The sequence below is a fragment of the Ptychodera flava genome, unplaced genomic scaffold (assembly GCF_041260155.1).
Source record: "Ptychodera flava strain L36383 unplaced genomic scaffold, AS_Pfla_20210202 Scaffold_31__1_contigs__length_3010019_pilon, whole genome shotgun sequence".
NCBI lineage: Eukaryota > Metazoa > Hemichordata > Enteropneusta > Ptychoderidae > Ptychodera > Ptychodera flava.
The window spans coordinates 2,669,035-2,695,200 of NW_027248353.1; the positions used below are offsets into that span (position 1 = coordinate 2,669,035).

General features: G+C 36.0%; 2 protein-coding genes across 2 annotated transcripts in view; both read left to right on the top strand.

The window, feature by feature from the left end:
• LOC139127421 (uncharacterized) overlaps window positions 1-6,592 on the top strand; it is a 36,329-nt gene extending 29,737 nt beyond the window's left edge. Inside the window, exon 8 of the mRNA XM_070693345.1 lies at window positions 1,518-6,592. The gene's annotated coding sequence lies outside the window, so the exon portion shown is untranslated. The remainder of the gene's footprint in view (window positions 1-1,517) is intronic.
• LOC139127419 (uncharacterized) overlaps window positions 1-26,166 on the top strand; it is a 146,456-nt gene that overhangs the window by 87,496 nt on the left and 32,794 nt on the right. The gene's annotated exons all lie outside the window — the stretch shown is intronic.

The window sequence follows — 26,166 nt, forward strand, 5'->3', positions numbered from 1 at the left end:
TCAGAAGGTAGAGGGTGGTTACACCCTCTTCGTTCAACACCAGCGCAGATCTTGCTGCATCATAGAACGGATTGGCCGTGCCATTAGCACTCTAAATGCAACACCAGAGTTCCATATATCTTTCTTTCATGAATATGGCTTTGTTGTGTTGTGTACCGTCTATTTACTGTCTGTTCTGTGCTGTTTTGTGTCTATGTTTACAACTATTGTCTTATGAATTCTGACCTACTGTTATTGGATTATGGATTGGTATAATTGCGATTATTTTTCCCCTGCTGAATGCATGTTAGCTCAATGTTCGAATTCATAATTGTTTTGTCAGGGGCCACTTAAGGTTATTTTGGTGAGAAGGCGGCGAACATCTAGAGGCAACGTCTTTGGAGGTATGTTCGAAGATTATGCAGCTTCAACAACTTATCGCTATCACCATACATCAGGATATGAGGTTTATTTGGTGGATGTTCTTGCAGCACATCCTCCACTGGGTTACCCAGAGAGTCTAGCAGGGTGATGGCAAAATCATACAGCACGAACTGTTGGGCTACGCTACTGAAGCTGAAGGAAAAGAGGGTGAGTCTCCACCCGCCTGTCTAGTTCAGACTGAGTCAGCCACATCAGACGGGTCGGTCAAGGCAGTCAGATGACTATGCTGCTGAACAGTGGCTTGAGCGAGGACAAATGACCAGCTAGCATGCTTGTATTGCAGGACAAAGTCTCTGTTTTTGTAACACTCCGTCTTCAGTGCGCCTCACATGCTGACATTTCTTACGTCCACAAACTCCACATCGAAGGCAAACAACCACTCCAAGCTTGTAGTTGTTTGCTATGTTTTGTGTGTCTTTATATATATATATATATATATATATATATATATATATATATATATATATATATATATATATATATATATATATATCGCAAGTTTACTTATATATATATATTGAAAAATGTATATTGGTAATATATATATATATATATATATATATATATATATATATATATATATATCTTGAAAGTATGTATATTGGTATATCACGCAAACTACTTGATGTTACATACATTTTCTGTACCGACTTCAGCGAGGCCATGGTGAAAGAAAAGAATAAGCGAAATCAGAAAGTATACAGACTATTTGAATCCTGTCTCTGCGAGCAAAATGTCATATGTAAGCGGCGACTCTAATTATGCTAATTAACTCATACTACACTTAGCTGTACAGTATCAACATTTCGTTTTATTGTGATGGGCTTGACTAACAATATACATCGATAAAAAAGAAGACAAAACAACGTTTAACCCACAAGCCCGACGGATTAAATTATGGATATTTGCGTATTTTTTTACAATAATTGAAAATGTTTTATTATATTGCCATGTTTACTGGGCTGTACATAATTATTTAATACCCAAAGATACAGTGTTATTGTCGCCACAGATATTATTTAATTTATGTTTTGATTACAAAACCGAGTCTTTGTGAATGCAGTATTATATTCGACCTACATTTTTAATGGCAGATCTTAAAGGCACAGTCGGAGAATTGCCAAGGGAAGGTAATGGAGCAGGAGAAGTCTGTAATCTAAACACTGTTCATGACAACGATGATGACCAGCCTGGTACTGTGAAGATAGTTACGGAAGACACTCAACAGCTCATATCAACGATCACTTTTTATAGTTTACCAAAAATTTTCAAACCAATAGACGTAAAAATATCAAACAACAAGTTATATTACATTGTCGACGATGGCAACAAATGCATTTTAGTGTGCGATGCGAAGAGTAGGTTGAAACAAATAATAGATATTGGTGAAGTGAGAATACCTGTGATAAGAATTGGTACAGACAACACTGTTTTGGTGTCAGACCAGGGTGGCCGTGTGATAAATATAGCAATGCTGGTGAAATGATTTCAAAATACTACGAATAACAAATGTCAACCCAAAGTGTCATATCATGATGAATATTGCATCTCTATTTGGACAGTAATATCAACACATTGTAATATTTGGACACGAACGCTTTCATGGTAAAGCCACGTGCAGTCAGTGTTTATACAATTAGATAAATATATGTGTCACATGAGAATAAGAAAATCTTGAATATACATGATGAAAATCTGACAGATGTAAATTTAGCTGGAGATCCGAGTATATTGCATTGTATGAAGGCAGCAGGAGAGTTTATTTAGATCTCAGTAATGGCTAAATGTGTGAGTGTGTAATTAACACGTTAAAATATGAGACGAGAGTATATTCGGGTATTGCAGGAAATGCAATTCTACAGCACAACAACACCAAAATAAAGTAAAAAAAAACTTTTTTCACCAAAACTCTAAATATTTCTCGACCAAGTTTGGCTTGCAATTTTGCTTTTAGACGAAAAGAAATGACTCCAAGTGAAATAAAAGCCATTAGTTGAAATTGTGAATTGATTTAAATAGTACGTTTTGTAAAACTACCGACGAATTGTGCTCTGGTTTATTGAAGAGCAATTGTTATGAATTCAAGAATATTAATATTCTCATTCTGGGAATTGTTGATATTTTCTCTGCTTTGTTTTGGGTTAGAATATTATGTCTTAATATCATTCATTTGGGAAAGTAAAAATTTAATGTTCAATTGATCATTTCATTGCAAAATGTAACATTGTGATGGTATTTCTTGGAAATATTTGATATTTTCCATGGCATGGTAGGGTTAGAATTTCACGTCAGAATGTAATGAAGCTAAGAAAGTGAAAATCAAAGTAATTGGTTGAAATTTTCACATTTTTACAAGTTGTATTTTGATAATTTTACATCATTGCAATGACATCGACGTCAAAGCTTGTCATATTTGCTACAAATCAATAGATACAATGTTCGAAATTTACCTGTATTTAAGCACTTATCAGTTAATAAACCGCTTTCCGATCACCGCAGCAACGTAAGAATTGCACCATTTAAAATGAATACGTTTAAAATGAAAACATTGTCCATTCACTTTGCTAAAATCCAAGACACACTGTCCATGATGTAGACGTTCGCAGATTGATGCGTCATCGTCCTGATGAATAGTACATCAAAGACATCTTAATTGTACTGCCACATGTCCACCGCTGTAAATTATATACTTGTGAGCCAGACGTGCTCTTTTGTCATAATCTTACATTAGTTTTACGACTGAAAGAATTGTGGATATCTTGCTTTGATGTGACATGTAAATATCTTTTGTATTACTCCATCTTAGTAAAAGCAGACAATACAGGAACTTGAAGTGGACAAATTTATATTATACTAATTGTTCTCACAACGGTCACGTGACCCAACAAATATGCATGTCCATCTACCTATCTATACGTCTATTGCAACTGATAAAGTTCGACGAAAACCAAGATCGACTTTTATATTTCCTATGAGAAAAAAAATTGCTGCACGTCTGAATATGGCTAGGCCGATTGAAGGCTTAAATATTTTTCTTAACTTTTGGAAGATGGGAGGACTTTCACTTTTAGGGAAAGTACAGATCATTAAAGCCTTAGTATTTCACGTTTTCTACACGTTCTTAATCTGTCTGAGCCACATACTGATCACTTAATGCAGGTTAATATGTTACTTTTCTCCTTTTTGTGGAATTGCCCAGATAAGGTATCACGCAATACTGTTATTGGAACTATTAAAGATGGTGGAATAGGTATGCCAGACATTTATGCTATTCATAAAGCACAAAAAATCCATTGGCTTCGTCGATTCTGTGATGATGATGTGTCCCACCCATGGAAATTGTTTTCGTCAAAAAAAATTAAAGGTTTTTGGGGTATTCACTTTCTTTTGAAATGTAATTTTGACATTAAGTTTTTGCCTATTAACTTGTCTGAATTAAGTAAAGCATGCTTCAAACTTGGAGAGAGCTTACTTAATTTTATTAATCAGTTTGTCTGGAACCATAGTCAGATTCTCATTGAAGGTAAAAGTGCTTTCTATAAAGAATTTTATGAAGCTGGTTTTGTTTATGTCAGAGATTTTTTAGATAGATCCGGTAAAGTCCTGGATTGGAATTCTGTATAAAATAGTATAAACAGTGTAGTTTTATAAAATGGTGTAGTATAATTTATTCTATTCCAAGGCAATGTAAAGTTAATATAGATTTTTCTAATGTCATAGAACTTGACACTGAAGAGGATACTATCTGTATCACCTTCTCAGGAGTCTCGTATAGTATAAAAGATTGTAAAACAAAACTGTTAACGCAGTTTTTTGTTTTTAAGGTATATTATTCGGCCAAAAGCACAATATTACTTCGATCACGTTCTTCAAGCCAGACATTGTGTAACTAAATTTATGTGTTTAAATATGATTTTCCACCTTTCAGCATCCCCCGAAAAGATTGTCCTGGGGACGATTTGTATGTGGATGTTTACATTGAAGTTATGACTGCAATAAAAAAAGATCGACTTTTGTCACTAAATTGCATAACTATGGTCGAACCGCTAGTTTATGTGCTAAACATATTTTGCCCCTAAGCAGTATGTTCACTTGTGCCTAATAATTGGAGTCATAATTTCGAATCCGCTGCACTTAGCGCTGGTTTACAGTTTAGGACAATGCAGAATCCTATGGTTGTAAAATTGGCAAACGCTTTACATGTCGGCCTCAGATTTTTTTCCGTGTTTATAAAAAGTAACATGGGCGATGAAACATTAAGCAAAGAATTCAAAGCACTTTTGTACATTGTGAACACTTTACTCATCTATTACGCTGTCTTTTATCCTATTCTTACTTTAGTTTCTTGTTGAAAGTGTTGTTTTATCGTATCGATATTTATCGTATTTCTAATAAAAGATAATGATAAATCATAACCACCTTGAAACACTGTTCAACCACATTTCAAAGTACATTATGGTCAAAGGAATGTTAAAATAAGATGTTCTATGTGTAAAGAACACGATATACAAATAATGACAAACGAATTATTTTTTATTTTAGGCCCTACGTCGTGTTTAATTCAGCTGGCACGAAAATGTAATTTTTACAAAGTTTATGAATGTTGCAGTCTACAAAAGATTTTTACACTTTTGCATTTTAGTTTGAGATTTTTTAATATTGATTAAACCATTAGAAGTCACGTTCATTGTGTAGATACCTTTATGGATATAAGTTAGCTCAATCTATCACTTGTTTAAAGATTATTTGTCCTCAAATGTGCTTTATAATTTTTTAAAAATTAATTTTTTATTTTTTATTTTATTTTATTTTTATTTACCCTAACCACTGGTCCACGGTGCCTCGTTGGAGATTGGAAAGTAGTGGGTTATGGGTACCTCATCCTGTAAATGGGCCAGCACCCGTTGGATGATAGACTAAATAAAATAAAATAAAAATGAAAATAAATAATTACTTTGAATAGTAAACTGCTTGAATTGTTTTAATGTCTCTGTGAATTCTTTACAGGAGCAGAGTCTCTAACACTTTCCAATGTCCCAGGAGGCACCGTGGACCAGTGGTTAGGGTAACGGACTCACTATCGGAGGATGGTGAGTTTGAGACCCGGTTCAAGTCCCGGTAGATCCAGAGTAGCGGATTCACTCTCGGGGGACGGTGAATTAGAGACTCTAGCTCGGTGTTGTGCCCTTGAGCAAGGCACTTTACTCCTCAGTGCTCCATTGGGGTAGTGGGTTATGGGTACCTCATCCTGTAAATGGGCTAGCACCCGTTGGATGATGGACTAAATAAAATAAAATATAAAATAAAAATAAATAATTACTGTGAATAGTAAACTGCTTGAATTGTGTTAATGTCTCTATGAATTCTTTACAGTAGCAGAGTCTCTAACCACAAGCGTTTCAACTGTAGTAACTTAATTGGAGGAAAGAATACCAAACAATTAAAATTCCGCTCTGTAGAACAGCGCCCTCTAGCGGCCAAACGTAACATATAACAGACAGAAGAGCCCTGGAGGTTACAGTTGTTATTGTTTATGATACTTGTTAAAAGAATTGGCCTGAATAAATTCACAATATATCTTGGCTTATGATTAAATAAAAGTTATAATTATCATTGCAATGCAATTTATGATATATATCACAAGGGAAATTTGAAAAGAATCTGTTAAACAGTATTTTTAGCACACTTTAAGTAGTGGCATTGAGTGCAAATTCAGAGCAAATATTTCCATTTTTTGTATAAATGCATACTTTGTAGAAGTTAGTGAGACAAGAAATAAGATGAGGAGAAACACTCTTCCTCTGTCACTTTCTGAATTCAATTGCATAGAATACACCGTCTTCTACTAAAGTAGGTACTTCAACCTGCGTTATGATATATTTGGGTCCTGAAACGTTGGGTATCAATTGAGACTGAAGCATTTCTATTTCCTTCCACCAGTGTTAGGTTCTGAAATATTGTTTCAAAAAAGACTTATTGTTTGTTTGGAAAAAGTGTATTCTAAATATCAAACATAGAAGGTACACAATGATGTGTTTATCAAAAAAGGAAAAGTGCTGAATCAGCATTTTCCCACAAATGCTGTTGAAAGTTGAAGGAACAGTTTTGAGGTTTTGTTCTGTTGTTGTGAAATTTGGCATTTTGACACAATTTTTTGAAAAGTGTTTTTTAAATAATTCTTAATTTCAGTTTTCAGCTTAGATGTGAACATAACTAAAATTTTACATTGCTGTTTTTTTTGCGTTTCTACATGCAAAGAAATGGAATGTGCAGTTAGAATTGTTTGCGTTGAGGTAAATATTAGCCATCAATACCCAATACACACTATTTTCCTAATAAAATACATTTATATTATATTATATCATTCTTCACCCATAATGAAATAGTTAAATGACATTTCATCAGAGCAAGGATAAATACTGAATATTTGTGTTGTGTCTGCATTATAAAGAAATTTCCTTAAAAGAGAAAAACATTAACCAACACCTTTGAGGAATGTTGGATATATCATTATAGAATACTAGGTGTGTATGATACAGTATCATTGCCCACCTATGGGAAAAATATTTTGCATTTGAGAAATAAACTGATATGATATCTTATGTTTGAAGTGTTATTTTCAATACCACATCTTTATTGTGTCTGCAGTATTAGGTATTAATTTTGCATTTCTGGAATGAAACTCTGAAATATCACTTGAAAAACTGAAATGGTACGTGATTAATGTAATCGCGGTTTGTGACATTAATTATATGCATCACATCATGGTAGCCATCAGAAAAGTAAACATTAAAAGAACAGACAGTGGCTACACTATGTTAAAATTATAACCCTGACGCTACACTTTAATAAAAGTGAAATTATACAGTAATCAGTTTGCCCTGTTGTAGAACATTCAGTTGGCTACCCACTAAGTGTTTATTACAACAGTATGGCGTGTTATTATTTGTGTTTATCCAAAATTGTAATTGATCCAAAAATGTGATTGTGTGAGTCTAAGAAATCCTTTACTAAGTATATATAACCCTCTGTGTTGTCAAAAAATAAAATCACATGCTCAAAAACACAGTACATGTTAGCATGTATACATTCCCATCCTTCTCCAAAACATTTTGAATTCATTGCAAAGTAGATTTGGAAATAACCCCCTCTGTACAGTGTGAAACAGGGAATAATTTCTAAGAATTTATAAACAGTTGTGAAAAAAAATTTGCATGTTCAAAGTTTAAACAACTGGACGAATAGTCAGCTGACAATTATGAGGGTAATTATTTTAGAGTACCAGCTGTGACACAAAATACAAAAAATATTCTTATGAGAATAAAACGTTAGCTTGAATATATATAGGTGACATAACTTCCCACCCCTCTGTTTGGTAAACTACTGAAACAGCAAGGCTTATATTATCATAATGACCTTGAAAGGGCATAGCCAGTAACAAAATATGGAAGGTTAAATTTAATTTTTTGAATTAACATTGACCGTGTTTCAATTCAACTTTGTCACTTTCTCTAACGCATTTGGCAAGTAAGGAATGATCTACCATAGTTACCTGCCAATTGACCTTTGTTTTGCTCGAATAAACATGCCACTGATTGCCACTGAGTTTTAGGCAGACATGTTAATTATATTCGTCTTATGGCTGTCCATTCAATCACGGTCACTCCACAACCTGATTCTGACTCGGACAGCTATTATTGTAAACAATTGTACATCGTACCACTGTCATATCATTTACCTTGGTCATATATTATAAGCGGACACACGTTATTTTTGAACAACGTTGAATAGCATTTGTGATCTGACCCAGTTTTCATGATCGGCCGGGACTGCACGGGGAGGCGTCATACGACTGAAGCAATGTAAGAAATTCCGATCAATTCGACCACACTCAACACAATAAAAAATCGACAAAAACCTGAGAAATTACGATTTCAATAAGATTTATTTGATTTTGAGCGTAAATGTGACAGAAAATTTTGAAGTGAACAACGTTGTAGTAACGTATGTACGGCGCATACGTCATGTTCGACCGTCGCGTTCGACGCGGTCCTACTAATTACTGCCCGTCGCTGCCCGTCACTGCCCATCGACTGCCCGTCAGGAAATTAACCTTCCAATTACTGTAATCTGTCGATATATCAATACCAAAGACCACTTATATAATAGAAAGCTACAAAATAAGAGTCTGTTTTACTCCAAATGCCCGAGTCCTGTCTCAGAACTAACGTGAATATTGCCATTGGAGCGCTAAGTTCTCTACTCGACGGGCAGTGATGATAGGCAGTGTTCGGACATCGAACGATTACGTCAGCGTTGCCACTCGTTCGCAAATCAACGTTGTTGGGGTCTGGGACGACAATTTTGTTTGGTTGTATAGTAAGTAATGTTTTTGATATGAGATATCAACTGATTACAGTCGTTGAAAGGTTAATTTCCCGACGGCAGTGACGGGCAGTGGTCGGACGTCGACGGGCAGTATGTATGGCCAATGGTGATGCATGTACGATCACACGATTAGCGTTGCTACTCGTTCGAAAATCAACATTTTTCGGATCTGGAATATTATTTCGTTCGTTTTTACAAAGAGTAGTGGTCTTTGGTATTGAATATCGACTGATTACAGTAATTGGAAGGCTAATTCCTGACGGGCAGTGACGGGCAGTGACGGGCAGTAATTAGTAGGACCCCGTTCGACGCGTTCACAGCACTATTGCCGTGCAAGATACGGTGCTCCATAGGTTTACACGTAAAGCACGATCGAGAAAAAAAAGCCCAAAGCTCAAAAACACCCCTACATTGAGACTACACTAAAAATGCTCTTCCGATAATAAGGAACGTAAAAAATTTGTTTGAGTACGATAAAAATTGATCTACTATGGTAAATTTAGCTGCAAATTTCGCGTCATACACCCGTGGCCCTTGACAACAATAATCGAACAATGGCGCCATACGCGATGCATACCCGAGCATTCCAATCGAATTTTTTTGACTTTCTAACGATCAAATGCTAATCCATTGTAAAACAAGGCATTTCAAAATATGTGAAATCACTCCAACTTCCACGACCTTCGCCACGCTTCTGAAGACTGAAAATAGCTGTCTCGTTCTTTCTCGTATAACTAGGGCCCTCTCGCGAGATGTTCGCGTTCGATTGTTCATATGTCGTTTCTCCAACTAAGTTATCTCATCCCGTACGTACGAAACGCTTGTGTAACACTTTCCAACGTCCAACAAAGAACCTGCAAGAAGCAAACACCCTCTAAGGATTGAAACAATGACCGTCATATTTACCCATTCATCTTATAAAGACTATTGCACAGAACACAAAACAAATGGGATTATCAAAAGAGACAGATATAGTGAAGTCTTCAGTAAACCAATTGGATTGTTGAGTACTTCAAAAGAAGTGAAGTCATCACAATGAAGTCGTGTTGTATACAGAGCGATGGCGCGTCATACAAAGTGCAGTAATAAAGTAGATTGGAAAAGTAATAAATGGTATACAAGGACGTTGAGAGTGTGTATTCATTTAGGGCCCATGTTTGCCTTGTTTATCCTATTTGCATTGTCTTTCACATGTCGGTGGATATGTTGAATACGCTGTGATATGTCAAATACGTACAATGATTATTAATTTCTGCTTGCGATACGAAACTCATTTCGGGCCTTGGGCAAAAAGCATAGTTCTACTCACATATTGATAGCTAGTCCGTGCCATCAGCCAGCAGTCTGAACATAAACAATTGCATTTTATTATATTCGGAAGTTCAAATGAGAACTTTAGAACATCTCAATAATCTCTCTTTGCGCTTTTAGTGTCCTGTATGATAAATTGCGAAAACAAAATGTCACTTCACAAGTTTTACAGAAAGAGTGTTAGGGACCGGTCAGTTTCTTCGGCCTGGACGAAGGGTCGATATCTTTTAGCGAACATGAAAAAGTGCTCATCCCCCTAGTCCAACTTTCGAAAACAGGGTGACCTCCTAGACACACCGAGACAAAGATTATCAACAGGGAGAAAGTCTACATCGGCCTATAACACCGATAACACCTTCAAGCCGCGCTTCGGTATCTACATAAAACATTCGTATTAGTAACAGCAGATACAGAAGTAGTACAGAGTTGTCGAAGTTGATTTGGAACTTGAAAGACATGGACAAAGATTTGACGTCTCGTGGTCAATTATTGACAAAGCATCAAGTTACTCTAACATAGCAAGCGATGCAATCTTTGTATATCAGAAAGCTGGACATTATCAATGCTGGCAAAATTGCGCTGTAAAACAAACAACCTGAGTCGTTTCAAAATGTCGTCTTCGAAACAAACATTATTAATTGATTTTAATACCAACTACAAAGAGAATGACCCGTCCCAAACATATAAATGAGAGTGTGAAGCTTAAATTCATTCCAAATCTGTCTGAAGATTGCAGAATGCATGAAACGTAAGTAACAGATATTATTTCTTTGTACTTTAAGTAATTTTGTGTCAGTATTCATAAAGAAACGTTTTAAAATTGCTATTTCAAATCACTTTATGAAACAGTTTCTGTACAGGTGTATGCCAATGATCTATTTATGAATGTGTCCCTAATTGACAACACTGCTGTTGCAATCTTCAACGATGAAAGAATGTCAGTAAACTCTACAATCACTTTGTCTTGACGATTTGTCCATTCTCTATCAATCTTGAACCCAGCTGTAATGTGCGTTATTTTTTCAGATCCCATCAAGGTTACAACATTTGGCAGACACAGTGGAGATACCAAACCAGGAAGATGAAGTGTTCAGGTCAATAGAGAAATCACGACTCTTTGATGAACTGTTCTCAGAAAACCATGGAGACGAAGAAAAAGATGGGCTCCACCCAACAGATTGGTAGGTGTTTTCAGTGTTTACCCGTAAAGCCATTGTGTCACTATGATTTTTTACTGTTTCGGTATAGGTCTTGTGTGTGTTAGCTTGTGCTTTTCAATCTGTTCAGTCTACTTCCTGCCTACGAGTAACAATGTAAACTCTGTGAATTGAGAAAATGTTTCCAATTTTGTACATGGCTGAAATATTCTACACTTTACATTTTCCCCTATGTATGAAGAATCGCTCTTTTTTAAAGTTGTGTTTATATTCACATTACAGCTATACTCAGCTAATGTGTTTTCTAAACCTGTGTGGATAACTCAAACCACATTATCCCAACCTTCTCCAGATAGCCATTGTCAATGACTACACGCTAGCAGCACCATATCACAGAGGTAAGACTCTTTGGAAAAAGTTCATTGAACCTGCCATTTCAAGTATTGTAAACATGCAATAAGTGACATTTAGCATTTTTCCCTGCGACCTGTGCATAATAGACTTTCATTTTTATGAACAAATTAAAATCTCTTAGTCGATTTTCTCTTGAAGAAAAAAATGAGCCAAAATTCTAGGGAATGCATAGAAAATTAAAAATAACGGATCTTTCATTAAATCGAACTTCATATTCCCTGGTCTTTCATGTGTTGCAAACAGGCAAAGATCGCATACAGAGTGGTGGAAGGGTAGGTTCTCTCATCACCTTAAAGCTACCTCTGTTGCCGACTGGCAACAGATGAAGAAATCCAGGAGACATCGTTTCAGTTGGAGTCATTGTACCCCGTCGCTTACACCATTGACTTGGCATCATAACATCACTACAGAGATGATCATGTGACAACATTCAATACAACAATTATTTGCAGTCCAACTTTCAATAATATTGTATTGTATTACATCCGCAGAAGTAGGGATTACAATACATGTTGATCACTAGAGATGGTTTTATAATGATATACTTATGAGTGTAGCATAATTTTTCACAGTATGGTTCTTTTAATTGATACAACAGATGGCAATGTTACAACTTTTTATCAAAATGGATCACATTGTGCAACATAATATTTTACATCGCAAGTTCAAGAAAATAAGAGTAGAATTCTATTTTTCCCTGCGACCTGTGCATAATAGATTGTAAAAGTGAATGCTCCAGTATTTCATCGAAATGTCAGCAATAAGTGCATGACATTTCTTCCCATGTTCAATGACTAACCGGGCATTCAGTTTGAGTATTATGAGATACTTTTCTTCAGCTATAGGAAGATGCATACGTGTACGTATACATGGCTATACAGTGGCCATAATGCACATACGTTTCAGACACAGTTAACAGATGCAGTGTTTTTATCACGTATCTGAAGCACTGCTACAGAGCAGTGTCACACAAAGCAGTAGAATTACTGGTGTGCATACAAATCTTTTTTTACAAAATCTGCACATACTTAATCACCTAAATCAGTTAAATTACAGGAGGGGACTGTGTCTGTTCATTTTTTCAGGTTTAGCCAAAGGATCCCCCTACCCACATGCACATCTACTACTTCCACTACTGGTACAGAACACTGATGGCTGGCTGCCTGAGCATCTCGATGCCAAATTAATTCACTTTGCCTTCGGCAACTGTTCAGGTAGAGCAAAGCTACAATATGGTATCCAGGTAAGATTCAATCGAGTGAGAATTGATTAAACATGAAAAATATTCCATTATGACACAACAGAGAATTTTCCTGATACAGTGTATTTATTTGTAGTGTTTTTTTTACAATACAGTCAGACTGGCAGGAGTACAATCTGCTTCCATGTACTGTCTCGATGCTCTGATGGCCACCACTATGCTTTGCCAGATCACTGTTGTCTACACTTCCAGCTAAGAGTTGTGTACAAGTGGTCAGTTCATTTCATTTCATTTCTTTTATATTAATACGTTCATAAATAATTTTTTCATGCTGTGAATAAATAGAATACAGCACATTAAAATTAAAAACTGTCAAGTAGGACTAAAATCGGACAGAAAATAAAACAAATGGAAAATGACAACACTTAAAACAAACACCAGGAAATAGGGATTTTAAGGAAAGGGAAATTAAGCAGATGAAAATGGCAAAGAACAGCAAAATCACTTACAAGCTAATGAGCCAACTAAACATTTTAAACTAAGTCATGAAAAAGTAACTTAGCTGTTTAACATATTAGCAAGAACAGATGCATGGTATCTAAAAGAAAAGAAGTGGGCTTTAGGAATATGGAACTAACTTAAAGTTGTGTTTTAATTTGAAACAATGAGGGCAGATTGTTGGTGTAAAGAGTGTAAGAATAGTATTTTCACAGCTAATTTTCTTTTTGAAGTGTTGTATGACAATTTTTTAGGTTAATCAAAGTAATCTTCTGCCATCACTTTTCTCACACAAATCAAGTCCATGAGAACAGTTTACTGTTTGCATAGGTCACTTAGAAGATTCTCTAAGCCTTTGGCTCACACAAATCAAAGTCCATGAGAACAGTTTACTGTTTGCATAGGCCACTTAGAAGATTCTCTAAGCATTTGGCTATGCATGAAGGCAGTAGTGAGACCTGAAATGGTATGAGTGCCTATTCGAAATTGTCATTTGACATATTTCGTGTAGCGAAAAAAATTTGGTGTAGTGAGTTTTTGACTGACGCACGTTATTTCTGCAGTATTACAAAGATTCAATGATCTGTTCCCACAATCACCATGACAACCATCAGATATAAGAGCACTGATGCTTGGTTATTCTTGGACAAGAAATACCAAGAAACATAATCAAAGGACAATCATTATTGTGATAATGTTGTCATGATATGACAATCATCTTCTGTATTTCAATCCCATGAGTCACCGTAATCATCTGTTTTGCTTTTCAGCATATGATGAGATCTATTGATGTCGCTGAAAAAAACTAGTAATGTGCTCATACAGAGTACTGTCCTTTCATCATAGTGTTTACTTTCAGTGGCCATGATAGTGCAATATACATTTAGGAATAATGAGTTTTGAAAGGCAATAGAATATTTGCTGGACACGAAAGACTCAAGTTTCCATCCACATACCAGTTGAAGCACATTACATGTAGTTTGAGGGAATAATGATCATTTTACCGTTTCATTTACCGTCCTGCAGAATGGAGATGTTGATTTGCAAACTCCCATTGTGACGCATGCTGTCGATACCAATGGACAGCGGTGGTCATTTGCCAGCTTTCAGCTGAACACTCTGAAAGTGAGAGATGACGATGGAATCAAAAACATGATGTGGTTGGAGAGTAATAAATTGCTTTATTTGACAATTAAAAGGAGAGACAAGAGAATCGCTGGCGTGAGACCCGAAGTGTTCAGGAAATTCCTGGCATACTATCTTGATGGTGGAGTTTCAGTGTAGAACTGTGGGTCTTTTGATTTGCATTACAGAGAACATTCAATACAACAATTATTTGCAGTCCAACATTCAAGAACAGCATTATATTTATATGCAAATTGAATTCTGATGTTTTTAGACGCATTAATGTCATAGATGTACACATGTTTTTAAACCACAGTACTGTTTAATAACAAAACGTCATTGGAAGTGTATCAGTTGCTACACAAAATGTTGAATAAAGCATTAATCTTGCATGTTACAGCTTCACTTTGTATTAGACAGTACACGTGGACACGATCAATGCTGACAGACGTGTTTTCCCTTGCTCCTGATTTACGTCGTTTTGTACCCTCTGTGGACTTTATCACATTCATCCTGCCCTGCCAACTCCTCTTTAAAGTTGTCTGCCATACCTGGATGCCTGAAACCCTTGCCTGGAGCTTACCGTTCCTCAGCTTTGGATGAAAAACTACCTTTCATCCTGACCCTGAAGGTAGATCACCATTCTGCATTATGCTAATTTTCTACACCATTGGATATCGGCAACCATTTCAACCACCGACACTGCATAATCTTGTTGCTATCATTGTGATCTCCACACCTGCTGCATACCTAGGAACTCATCAACCAATCAGCTACCACCTCGTCTGCTACAGCTTCTACCACCTGAATCATGAATGCAACGATTACTTTGCTCACAATAATCCTTGCTGCCACCATTCAATGTACAGGGACTGATAAGTACCAAAACAATAAACTTGCTCTTGCTGCAACTTGTAACGATAAAGCTCATCTGAAAACCCCATGGAAAGTGAAGTACAGCCACCGTCGCCTACACTACAATGTGAACTCTTCAGCCAGTTTCAACTACAAATTCTTCATAATCGCTGGAGACGTTGAGTCAAATCCTGGTCCTGTTTCCGATCTCATAAGCGATGATTACTTCACCCCTGATGATAACCATGACGATCCTCTACAATCACGGGTAAATACTAATCAATCAACTCCTTCAGTCATCAACTCCTATCTGCATGAATCTACTCCATACTTCACCTGTGGTCATTTGAATATACAATCCCTACAGAGCTCAATTGATCAACTGAGACTCCTGACTCTGCCAAAGTTCTTTGACGTCCTCTTGCTTACAGAAACGTGGGCAACTGAAAACACATTAGATGCTGAGATTTCTATTGACGGTTACAATCTCATCCGACATGATCGACATTATTCATCTCATGGTGGACTTGCTATTTATCACCGTAAAAATTTTCAAGTGAATGTACTAGACAAGTTATGTCCCAAAAATTCTGATCCCAACCAGATTGAACAACTCTGGATCTACATCAGAAAAACCATTAACTTTGCCATTGGCTGTATTTACAAACAACCACGCCTCCCGCCTCGAGTCTAGATCAAATCTCTTCAAACATGGCATATGCATGCCAAGCCTTTGGTGAACACTTTGCCCTCCTGGGTGACTTTCATTGTGACTTACTTAGTCAAAAGCCTGAAGCGAATAAACTTCGTGAAACATTGGATCTCCACAATATGAAGCAACATATCAACAATGCCACCCGTGTTACAGACAAAACCAGTACATTGATTGACCTAGTCATCACTCCTGCCGCCATATCGCCAGCTACATCTTCCGTTCTTCAAACATCTCTCAGTGACCACTACTTGATCTACACCGTCCTTCCATATCGGTGTCCCCGTAAACGTCCTGCACCCGTCTTCAAATACATACGCTGCATCAAGAAAATTGATTCTTATAACTTTATTAACGACTTACAAAATCTCCCCTGGAATCATGTTAATGCCTGCAACGATATCAATACTGCCTTATCAACCTGGAATTCACTTTATACAAGTGTTCTTGACAATCATGCACCTATCATCAAAGTCAAAAGCCAACCAAAATCCAGCCCATGGATGACAACAGAAATAAAGAAGAAAATGCAGCTTCGTGACTGGTTTCGGAAAATGCATCATCGCACTGGCCTTCATGTCTACTGGTTTGAGTTTGTGAAATATCGAAACTTGATAAAAAGCGAGATAGTAAATGCTAAATCTCGTTTTTACGAAAATATAATCAATGAAAACATCGACAACACCTACAAAGTCTGGAAAAGGATTAATAATTTATTGAATCCTTCCTGCAATGTACTACCTGCTCATGATGATCCGCTTCCCCTTGCCAATAACTTCAACCATTACTTTTCCAACGTTGGTACGCTTGTCCAAGAAGAGCTCAATTCTGCAAAACCACTACTGGATCACATAAAATTGCCTTCGAACAGTTTCAAACTTACTAGTGTTACAGAAGAACAAGTCACCTCTGTTTTGTCTTCACTGCCATCTAACAAGTCCTCGTCAGAGAACGACCTTGACTCTCACTTAATCAAACTGTCCATACCAGCCATTGTTCCTTCACTGACGTATGTATTCAATATGTCTATATCTCAGGGAATAGTGCCAACTGACTGGAAGAAAGCTACAATTATTCCCATTTTTAAAAAAGGGAAACAAGATAAGCAAGATGTTACAAATTACCGTCCGATCTCGCTACTCCCTACCCTGTCAAAAGTTCTTGAACGTTTAGTCTGCAACCAGCTCACCTTATTTTTAGAATCAAATAATATTCTCTTTCCAACATTTTCCGGTTTTCGTCCCAAACACTCTACAGCTACTTTACTACAGCGCTTAACCGATGACATCCTTGATAACATGTACAATAAGAAAATTTCCTCTCTTCTCATGTTAGACCTTTCCAAAGCATTTGATTCAGTTAACCATAACATTATGCTCAGTAAATTGAAACGCTACAATTTTCACCCGTCTACAATTCAATGGTTTAGTAGCTACCTAACAGCCGTACTCAGTGTGTTAAAATTGGTAACATTTCATCCAAGTTTATTCAAGTCAAAACGGGTGTACCTCAAGGTAGTGTCTGTGGACCGATTTTATTCTCACTTTACATTAACGATCTCCCCGCATGGCTTCATTCCACAACACCAATTTATGGTTTTGCTGATGACATAAACATCTAAAAGCGTCCACAATTTCTGATATTGACAACCTTCACGATGATCTGGAACATGAAATTCATCATTTAACTACTTGGTTCCATTCAATTCTCTGAAACCCAACATTTCGAAATATCAATACATGCTCTTCGGTACTAGGCAACAACTCAAGAAATACCAAATCACATAAAAGTTCTTTCCAATCAAAGTACTGCAATCAAAGCATCTCCTTCTGCTACCTGTTTAGGTTTAAGATTTGACCAAGAACTCAGCTGGTCCAACCATGTTGCCTACCTCCGTCGAGCATGTGGCTATCGTCTGACGAAATTGACGATGACGATGTATTCCAGAAAAGGTTCGCAAAAATATTATCTCAGCTACAGTTTTCTCCCTTTTAGACTACTGTGACACTGTCTTTTCCAACTGTAATATTACTCTCAAAAGCAACCTACAACGCATAATTAATTTTGCAGTTCGCATTCAGTGTGGACTCAAAAAGTCAGACCATGTTACATCTTACAGAAATTCACTCAACTGGCCAACTATCCAGGAAAGGCACGACCAACACTTAAAAAATCTAGTTCACAAATGTATCAACAAAAAAGTTCCTGTCTACTTGTCTGACCTTCTCACAAAAAATTCAACAATTCACCAGTATAACACCAGAAGTAAATATCATGTTTCTAAAGCCCACAGTCGCTCATTCAAATATCGTTCATCCATCATTGCCAATACTATAATTTAAACTACTTTTCTGTGCCTGTCTATTCTTTTCTAAGTCATTTCTCGGCCGATTTGCATGTCAACTTCCTGCTTGTTTTAATTGAATACACGGTGCTCACTAACTTTTATGCTTATCTTTTGATGTGTAGTTTTTATAACTTTTAACTACTGGTTTTTATTGAGTTATTTTATTTATTTATTTTTATTCTGTATATGTCCATGTATTTTATTCAATGCATGAAAATCCATTTATGGATGCATTGACTTGAAGTAATACAATTACAAAATTACAAATTACTTCTTGTATGTGTAATCTCAGAAAGTTGTTCTGATTAGTTGGCGTGTATCATTTGTGTACAATATAATTATATTTTGCCCAAACAAGCGACTACGTACCAGATGTCAGGAGGGCAGATATGGCCAATGTCACCTACCTCAAAGGTACTCCCATGCTTACGTCATGTTTCAGCTCGCGTTTGGTATATGCATATGTACTAAATATAGCTTATATGGTAGATCAGTTATGTATGTATGTCTATCTGTACATGTATGTATGGGTGTACGTGTGTATGTGTCCATCCACATCCAAAAATAAAAAAGGCAGCACAAACTGTCTTAGTATTTGGTGTATAGGTACACATGAATGTGGAGATGTGATTTGTTAAATCAAGATGTTAGTGTCAAAAATATGCAAGGTAGGTAAAAAAATAGCAAAATCCTGTAGATGCTAAATGTCTGGAACCACATCCAAGATCTGGTTGAAACATGGTATTTAGCTTTCTAAAGGTGGCTTTAGTCAGATTTGTGCAAATTGTGGTGAAATTTTCATATTTGAAAACGTGCAATAGTTCCTGATTTTGGAAAAAAAAAACACCTTGTCTGAAATCACCTGTCTAAAAGTTTTGAAACTTGGTACTCATTATCTTAGGTTAAACTATCAGATTTATCCAAATTGTGGTGAATTTTTTCCCCTTTTTGGTCAAAAAATCTTCTCTTGAACCTCTTGGTGATATTTTTGAAACTTGGTAAGGATGTTCCTGAGGGCAACCTTAGTTGAGTGTCTTCAAAATGTGGTGAAGTTTCATATTCGTATATGTTGGGCAATATTTTCATTTTTGGTCCAAAAATCAGCTGCTTTGAATTTTTGCACAATTGTTCACGTTTTTGTCAAATAATCTTTTCTGAAACTTGATGTTCACATTTTGTATGTATATTGTTTGGTATGACTTTAGTTAGGTTCTAAAGAAAATTAGGTCCGGGTCACTTTAACTAAAATGATGATAGGACATGAAGCATCACAAACAAGATACCATTGAATCCCTTTGGGCGTCTTTTGGTAAAAGAGGCATGGAATAACACATTCTTTGGTTTTTCAGTAGAGAATACCGGGTATCAACTGTGGAAACTTTGCATCTAGTTCATCTATAACGTCAGCTTGTTTGGTGAACGTGTCAATGCAATGTGTGGAGCAAGTGATAGCATAAGCTTAAGTAATATTCTTTACATCTATATAGGAACAGGTTGATATGTTGAGCATAGAACTGACTTGATTTGCGGCCTCTGCCATGCAACACGTGATGCCTTGGCCATCGCAAAACAATGTTTTGTTGAAAATTCTTGCCATTTTCAATCCTGTCATAATCAGTAGGGAACATATCTGAATTGCCTTCGGTTCTATAATTTGGTTCTATAGATTCAAAATAATGGCATCACACTTGCATGATATTGGTTTTACATTATATGATATAAGCAGTCATTAGGTAGGTTTTTACTTCATTAGCTGTCAGCAATATGCAGAGCTTATCTAATAGTATAGGTGGATGTGTATCGGCATCAATCGTCTCTCAACCTTTTATATTCAAAGCTGCTTCTTCAAAATGGCCTGTCCAATGACTTTTGTAATTGAGTACAGGTCCCGGGGTATGACCTCAATCAGATTTTTAAATTGTGATTAAATATACAAATCGTACTTTCAGGCTGGTTTTGCTATTTAGGGAAAAATCTACCGCTCAATCTACCTCTGGTCTAACAGCTTTGATATTTATTATGAACAAGTGTGATGTATGAAATTATGATGAAATCTGCAATTTTGTATTTTTGGGCAATTTTGCCATTTTTTGTAAAAGAATATGTTCCTCAAATACTTGTTTGACAGCTGTGGTATTTGATAAATATGTTCTTAGGGATAATCTTATTGTGAAATGTTCAACATATGATGAAATATTCAATTGTGTACTGTATCGTTGCAGCTATTTTCCGATTTTTGATGAGGTCATCCTGCAATGAGCTATCAGAGATTTCCGCCTTAGATCTCAACACAAGTGTTAGAGTCATTGTCTACGTAACAAAGCAGAGCTCTATCGGCTGCTAGGTTGCTTATTTATGACAGGATCTATACTTCAACTGTATTAATTTGTCATGAATACTGATCACCATGTAGTATTGCCGTGCAGATGGGTACTTTTGTATATATATATATATATATATATATATATATATATATATATATATATATATATATATATATATAAACAAACACTTGTTAGGCAGTGAAATAAAATGTATTAATAATTGTTGAAGCAACATGTTTTAGATTTAACAATATATCCATGGCAGATTAGTCTAAACTCTTTCCAGATATAAGAAAAATTACTTGTACAATGAGCATAATTATGGAAACCAAATATTGTAAATAAATTGGATCGATATATGTTTGCTATAACAGTTGGCCCAATTTTTATCGGTGTGATGAAAAATAAATCACATTAAAAGAGGACTGTAAATCAGAAGGCAATGCAGAATGTATGAGAATAAGACTCCATTTTTATCTCAGTACCAATTGATATTCTGTATGTACTCCAAGTAGGGCTTGTGATAGCTTTCTATTAGCTATAGACCACTGTAGGACCATAACTTGTTACAAAATTGTTCTAACGCATTGATATTTCAGCAATGGAAGACTTCATTGATTTCTTTTGATTGATTTATTTTGTTTTGGGTATTACATCCTTATGGTCCGATGTTTTTCTTCAAAAGTTCATCAAATACATATCAACGGCTGTTTATGTAGCTCTGTGCCATAATTGGTTTCAGGACTCGAGTTTGTGTCTTTCAGTTCCTGCCAATCTCATTCAGTGTTTGATACACTGCAGAATTTATCAGTTCGTTTATCAGCTTTCTTGCACAGCAGTTATAATTACGCTGTAAAAGTTATTTCAAGTTATTACACAGGTAATTTAATGAATGTCGGTGCCCTGTGCGCCATGTTCATTGGTCTCGGCCAAAAGGAGCTGTCACTCATATGATTGGTATAATATCTATTAAATTACTTTAAAAACCCAAGAACCATTAAATGTACTCTGTCTGATCATGTTAGTGTCAGGATAACAAGCATGTTCTTTTCTGTTGTACTTGGGGTTGTCGGTCTCCAGACCCAACAGTTCCTTTTTGCTACTTTTATTCCTTAATATTTATTATCTTATGGTATCATATCTAAAGCAAACCTCGTTAAAAGAAATCTAAATATAACACAGAAGTCATTAAATAAAAAAAATATGACTAAAAATTTCTATCCCAAATTCAGTTGCCATGCATTGCTGATCAAGGTAACAGAGAGGTAAGCACATACGTTGTGATTGAACTGTGTGCTCATACCGGATACTCAAATCAAGGAGAGAATTGTACAGCTATTGATCCAGAGCATATGTGGCCCTATGATTGAAATATATCGATGAAGGTAAGCTAGTGTTTTATTTACAACCAATCAAACTTTTTATCAGTCCCCGTGGACTTAGTTCTAAGAGACGTAGAGATTTGGTCCTGATTATTTTATTAATTTCTACACTGTTTTATTATGCAGCCATGCACAAGCACAGCTCATTTAAGGCTATTGTCTGGGCTATTTTAAAACACTAACCGTGTAGTACCTTGTTTTCAGAGTTTGTCATCTTTTTGTTGCAGTAGATGGTAAATGCAGTGCAGGGGGAAAACCGGATATTCGGTTGGCATGGCGACAATTTCAGGGTTAAAAATATGAGGAAATTTGTGGCAAAGATATCTATTGAACGAGAAGTCATACAACAACCGAATTTTTTCTGTAGCATTCAGATGTATATGTATTACAATATGAACCTAAATCTATGACTGTATAAGATGTCAATATAAATTAAATCATAGTCATCTCGGTAAGATTGAAAAATTAATAAATTTCACAACTTTCCGTCAAGTTTCTACTATGACATGATTGGATGACCTTGTTTTTGAGGTTCATTTTGTAAAGTATTTAATTTCACATATGTTGGCTGATTTTCATTGCATTCCAACCATTCGTTCAAGAGTTATTACTGCCACAAGAAACGAATGCAGTAAAAACACAATTGTTAGGAGTATTGGATTGAAATGTTTACAACATAAAGGTGATACTCATACTTCATGCAAAGTTTACGACCTCAAAATAGGGTATTCGACAAGCCTGGTTGTAATTGCTTTCTAAGTGAAAAATGAACTGTTAATTATCAAAAAAACATTGATTTTATAATCAGCATGATAATGAAATTCATGTGAGATTCTTTACTTGTTATGTATATGGACACCATAACGTCTAATATGGTTTGTTTTCTGGTTTAATTGCTATACCTGAATGAAAATCTTCATATGCCTTACAGTAATATCCACACAAAATATAAAACAGAATCATTTGTTGCAAATTTCTTCCCGATTACTCATTGATCTGGCTTTTTTAGACTGCAATTAGTCTCAAACTCACAATTTCCACAACGCCATATTTTTACCTCTGAAAAAGCTGCTTCAATAAGCAAGCAAATGGTCACTACTTCATACATGATGCCATAACTCAACAAAGTTTTTAGGCAACCAAAAATAGCGATTTACCTGTTTTGAATATATAATTAGACTAAATAAAATTTGACCAGGGGTCAGTGGGAAAAAAACGCGATTTTTCTCGATTTTAGTTAATATTTTTTGAAGAATGATATAGCTTACTTGAAAGTATACATGTCGAGGGTGACAATGAAGGAAAAAAATAAAATTTGTTTTTTGAGCATTTTGACCGACATTAGCCCAGACGATGGCCTTAAGTTCACAAGAACACTGTATGATGACATATAATGGATGTCAGTTTATACAATCTCGTATGGCTACTTGGTATTTTTTCGCATGGTTAGACGCATTACTTAGGGTTCTGCCCTAATGTTATTAAACATGATGGTACAAGGACACTGTATTCATAGACATCTAATTTTTTGTCATGGAACGATCAAGAGTGGACCTTGTCTATTCATTTTGTTTTTACATCCAGAACCACTCAACAGATATGCTTCGGCAGATTAGTTTCAAAGTTGGTATACAAAGAATGCGCATTTCAATCGGTGTCGCAACAAAATCTAATATGTCTGCAGGATATCAATTTTGTTATGATGTTTTCGTGTTGAGACATTACAGAGACATGGCCAATTAAAGATCTTTCTAATTTGGCACAAGGATATTATAATATTTTTCATATAAGTGTCAAATTTATCATATTGTAATCTATTTCGGCTACCGGGTGGCCCTTTTATTTCATTTTGTCATACCCAGAGCTTTTATGTAGACATATCCTTTTAAAGCAGATCTCATTCAAAATTGGAGTAAGGACAAGGAATCTGACAAACATAATGATGGCTGTATTATGGCGTGTTCCAATATGGCTTCTTGGCAGCCATTCATTTCAGCATGGTCTTACTTCAGTTCACGGCAATGATCGATTTCAGCAACACCTTGGATCCCAAATTGCGATCAATTACATATTCCAAAAGAGATAAAAAGTCCGTACTGACACTTGATCCCGGGAGGACTATGTCATTGACGATTATTAGTTTACATAGTTTACTGGTAACATCCTATCGGTAAAGTGCAATAAAAACCTTTAAATATGCTAAATGAATAGAACTAGCGAAATTAGGGATACCTTACATAATGCAAATTTGCACTTAACAGATCTCAACGTTCAGTCACCGCAGAGGTTCAGTCAAGCTCAACTACTATGATGTTATGCTGGTATAGAACTAATCACATTGCATAATTATTGCATGTTTCAGCACTGCGACGATGTGTTTTAATATATTTCATTCGCAGCTCTGTGAAAGGTCTAAGTGCCGCTATAGTTTGGAAAGTAAGCACTGGTTTACGTTAGATATTTCTGTTTCGACAGCACCGCTAAAGCAACAGAACGGAGGGATACTAGGCACACGATGGTGTGTCGGCCACTTGCATTTATTTCATGTAACGTAGTACGCGCCTCGAAAGTGATAAAGACTTACATATAAAGTTCTGCTCAATTTTCCTTAATAATATTTCAATTATTTTATTTCAAAGTCAAGAATAAATATAGGCGGTCACCGTGCAAATTCTTTAACTGGAGAAACAAATTACTTAACATTTACCGAAAGGACGCTATTCCTGTGCTAACTCTATGGAGAAGAAATAAAATTTTCGATTTTCGAAAAAAAAAAGAGCCGGTGAAATTACACCAAGAACTTTAAAATGAACCCCCGTTAAGTGGTAGATGAGAAAAAGAAATGAATAAGTTTGAGAGTCCGAATATCATTACATGGCCTGGCTACCATAAACTTACCAAAGTCACTAGCACCTGAACGCTTCAGATTGTTGTGAATATCATAACCAGTATGTGTTGTATAGAGTGTATTATCATAACAGTGAACAAAATCAATTTCATAAATACTGGTAGATATCTAAGTTTGGAAACATGAACTGAAATGTTGGCATGAGATTAAAGAATTTTTATCAGAGCATATGATTTACTGCCTTTAAGCACGGTCCCTCCACGGGGACCGTGCTTAAGAAAGAACAAGCCCTGCCATGCTTTTATTGCTTTTGAGATTGTGATTGTGTCCTTTTAGGCTGTTCCTGGTGACCTGAATGACCCATATTAGTCAACAACTGATGATAAAATGAAATGTCGACGTGCAGCGCTTCTATAAAGTAAATGGGTTTTATCTCGTTGCCTGGATCCCATTGAATAGAGCACTTGAGAGCCTCGCACAAGGCACCGTCAATTTGACATACAGAGAATCACTAGCAGACAATTATGGTCTGTATTGTGTGTGTGCTCTGCATTTCTAGAAGTTTAAACACAGGATCTTCTGACTGTGAAGGCAATGTGTAAAAAACATAATATTTAATTTACTCTTTATCTTTTACCTGCATTATTCCAAATCTGCTTTGCGTAAGAATTACCTTGATAATATGGATTCCACTGATTCTCTGAAACGATTTTAAAACTTGCAACATTATCGTCCATTACATTTATAGAATCGTTAATTTATAGCAGGTCAAATGCGTTGACATCACGAATTCCACTGGGTATACAATGATACAATATTAAACAGCCACTGTGATTTTTAATGAGGGAAAATTTGAATCCTTTGAAGCATTGTAAAGACTAGTTATAAATATTAGCGTCATGTTGACTTCATGTTGTTAACAGATCAACCTGGAAGAGGGTTAATGGCTGAGTTGGCACGTAAGACCAAGCCGTCCTCCAGGGGATGCCTGATAAGATAGTTTACTCACTGACAGATAAATCTGCTTGCCATTGACTAATCAATCAATTAACCGACGTGACGGTTTCAGAGACCAGTATATGCTTGTATACCTGTTTGAAAATTTTGAAGGCAAACTTTCTTCTCGAAAGTCACCTAGCCAAACCAATGTGTTGCACACTGATTGGTGGTTACACCTCCTT